At 37.0% G+C, this 3,916-nt stretch overlaps 1 pseudogene; it reads left to right on the top strand.

Moving 5' to 3' along the window:
• The window catches only part of LOC111745220, a 2,592-nt pseudogene extending 1,259 nt beyond the window's left edge, over positions 1 to 1,333 (top strand).
• The last annotated feature ends 2,583 nt before the right edge of the window (positions 1,334 to 3,916 follow it).

Genomic DNA, 3,916 nt, shown 5'->3' with positions numbered 1-3,916 from the left:
AGTCATGGGAAGTACTACTGGCATGTAATGAGCAGAGGCCAGGGGTACTGCAAAAAATTCTATAATGCACAGGATAGCTCCTTACAAGAAAACATTATGACTCAAAATATCAAGTGCAGAGGTTAAGAAAGGCAGCTGTTCCTTGGATCAGCCCAATCTGTGAGGAAGCACAGTCTTATTGATTTCTGACCTTATTGTTCCTCATTGTAAGCAGCCATCTGGACCACACTCCTCCTGCTGTGTGTGAATCTAGTTAGTGGGGTATCTCTTCCTATTTCTGGGCCGGGAGATCTTCTTTGTAAAGAATTAGTTGGAGCCCTTAGCCCTGCTCCTCTCTTTGTAGCAGACCTGGCTCTTAGATCCTGACCTGCTTGGGCCTAAAAAAAAAAGGCACAAAAAGGGTGCCAGAGCTATACTAGCTATTGTCCTTTGGCTTTTCTCAGCTCACCTGTAAATTCTAAATTAAGTGAAATGACATTTGGAATTTGCTTCTACCTCTAAGCCAAGCAGTATGGTTGACAATGACCATAAACAAAAGTAAATTTTGAGAATAGCTTGAGCCCTTTTCATGGTACCTTGGAGGGGGTCGGCCGCTTCAGGATAAAGCTGAACATCTCTTTCCCAGGCACTAGTGCCAGAAGCTCACTGAAGTGGATGATGAATGAAAACTTTGTACCTTTTATGAGAAGCGTATGGCCACAGAAGCTGCTGCTGATACTCTGAGTGAAGAATGGAAGAGTTATGTATTTTGAATCAATGATGGGAATGACAAACTAGGTTTCCCCATGAAGCAGGGTGCCTTGACCCACTGCTACTGAGTAAGGGGCATTCCTGTTATAGACCGAGGAAGACTGGGGAAAGAGAGCACAGGCCTGTTCAAAGTTGAATCGTGGATGCCAATCTGAGTGTTCTCAACTTGGTCATTGTGAGAAAAGGGGAGAAAGACATTCCTGGTCTCACTAACACTACTGTGCCTCGTCACCTGGGGCCCAAAAGAACTAGCTGAATCTGCCAACTTTTCAAACTCTCTAAAGAAGATGACGTCCATCAATGTTGTATGAAAGCCCCTAAACAAAGAAAGTAAGAAACCTAGGACCAAAACACCCAAGATTCAGCGTCTTGTCACTCCATGTGTCCTGCAACATAAACATGGAAAGATTGCTCTGAAGAAACAGCATACTAAGAAAAATAAGGAAGAGACCGCAGAATATGCTAAACTTTTGGCCAAGAGAATGAATGAAGCAAAGAGAAATGCCAGGAACAGATGGCCAAGAGATGTAGACTGTCCTCTCTGAGAGCTTCTACCTCTAAGTCTGAGTCCAATCAAAAATGAGATTTTGTAAGACTAACAAATAAGATCAGACATCAAAAAAAAAAAAAATAGCTTGAATATTTGAATTACACTCCGTTGCATACAATTATAAGTATGAGCTCCTGAATTGATATTTTATCAAGGAAACAGTTACATACAACAAAAACCAAAATGTGTTAAAATTTTCCTCTATTTGAACATATATAAATATATTATTTAAAATATATCAGTGCAAAGTAGCTGATGTTCTCTCCTTGAAAAGAAAAAAAATTCTGGGATGATGTACTTCATTAATTGTGGTGTTAAAGCGATGGTAGAAATAAGTAGTTTCCGTGTATGTTTTTCATTTATCTGTAACGATCTTCCTTAACAAATTAGAAAGTTGGAAACTCTTTGTTGGTTCTCCAAGTATTCATTTGAAGTTGTACTGGTCCATGAAATCCAAAATTTCGGCATCACTCTTCTGGTCTAGCCAACAACCAACAATTCAAAACCAAATAGTCAGAATCTTTGCTTAAGCAACTCCAGCGGTGAGGAATCTACTACTTTCTGAGGAAGACCATATCATATAGGAAAATTCTTTATGTTGGGGTGAAATATGATGTTTATAATCATCTCCTTGCAATATCCCCTCAGGCTACAGCAAATGAGCCAAATCCCACTTCCACAGGGCAGCCATAAGCAATGATGGTTGCCATACTCCTCCTGAACATTACCTTCCCTTAGCCGAGCATTCGCTGGTGCTGCACACGACACAACCCAGAGTTTCTCTCGTAATTCTAGTCGTTGTCCTCTAAATAGCTTTTAGTTTCTATAAAATTAAGCAACATAAGTTTTGACCGAAGCAATGTCTAATACTACTATCGGTTTTCTGCTTTAGACATTTTACTCATACTGCTTAGCTTTATGAAAAATTAGATTTGTTGGCAGGCCTTAGTGGCATTGATACATGAAACTGTAGTCAAATCAAATCACGGTATTTAAACAAATTCTTCTTTTAACCCACATGCCCCTTACTGTGTATATATCCAATTGGTGGGGTTTCTATTTAATTCAAGGTTAGATTTTTTTATTTATCTTTCCTATATTTTATCTTGTTATTGTCAGCACATTGTTTCACCCTGCTGAGATTTTTAAAAATATTTTTATATTTCAAACATATGGAAAATTAGACTAACATAATGAAAACTCATGTACCCAAACCCAGATACAATAAATATTAACATTATGCCATATTTTCTTTAGGCTATTTTTTAAGGAAGCCAAACATTAAATATAGTTGCAGCCCAGCTTATGACTCTAAAACCCCATCCCCTTCCTCCTTTCCTCAGTAAAAGCATTATCCTGAAGGTGCTAGGTATCATTCTCATCCTAGGTTCATATACCCAATCCTATATATGCAGATAGCTATTGTTTTTTACATTTGGATAATCAGTTTTCCAAGAACCATTTATAATTCTTAGTTCTTTGTTAATTAATTTATACTAATACTTCTGTTATAGCCTGTGATCCCACATATGTATGGCCTTGTTTCTAGGCTCTCTATTCTATTCATTTGTCTATATGTCTAATTTTGTTCCAGTACTACACTATCTTAACTATTATAGCTGCATAGTAAGTTTTTATTGACTTAAAAAATCCTTTTAATTTTCTTTTCAAATTCTAATTTCATTGCATTGTTGTTAGAGAACATAATTAGTATCATACTGAGTGTATAACTAAATATTAAAATGGATCTCTTTCTATCTGTTTTGGTAGAGTCCCTGAGGCAAAATCAAAATGGTAGTTCCTATTCCAAAATGATGGACTAAATATCTTTGAAGCAGCTGCTAAGTAGTTGATGGTACTTGATGTCCATGATTACTTCAAGGACAAATATGAGTAAGTTAAAGAGATGAGGAGAGAAAATTTCCATGGTAAAACATTTTCGAGTATTGTAGCATTTCTTTCCCCTCTCTCATAGGTAAAAGAAAGGGATATGTCCTAATGTCTAATGAGGCACTTTAAAAAACGAATGGAGAGCTAGATGCCAGTCATCTGGAGCTCAAATAGCAATGCTACTAGTAGAAAGAAGGGCACATTTACCACTAGAGGCAGAAGCCTGGTATGGTGGGAAAAGACAACGAGCCATCAGCTACAGTCACTGCCTGCATCAGGGAATGATAGTCAAGCATTTCCAGCTGAGAAATCTCTGAGGCACCCATTAGAACCATCCTTAAGAGAAACAATCCACTTTGAACAACTACTGAGCATCAATATAGACGTGGGTAATAGCAGGAAAATAAAAGCTTTCTCTTCCTCTCCTGCTCTTCCTCATCACTAAATCTAAGATGGATATAGAGGAAGACTGAATACAAATGGATGAAGGAGCAACAAGGTAACAGTGAAATTAATTCATACTTCCCTCCTCAATGTTAAGCTTTTCAGTGAGAAAGAGGAAAATAATGTAAATAAAAGTGAGAATGTGTTATTCACTGTAATATATATTCTTTTTTAGGTACACATAAAACATTTACAAAAAAAAAACTTCAATATTTTTCAAAGTCAATATAAATACTCTGTCCTCTGATCGTTATGTAATAAATTGGAAATTTGTAAGAAAAT

This window comes from Pteropus vampyrus, unplaced genomic scaffold (genome assembly GCF_000151845.1).
Source record: "Pteropus vampyrus isolate Shadow unplaced genomic scaffold, Pvam_2.0 Scaffold149, whole genome shotgun sequence".
NCBI lineage: Eukaryota > Metazoa > Chordata > Mammalia > Chiroptera > Pteropodidae > Pteropus > Pteropus vampyrus.
This window is presented reverse-complemented; position numbering and strand designations above follow the sequence as displayed.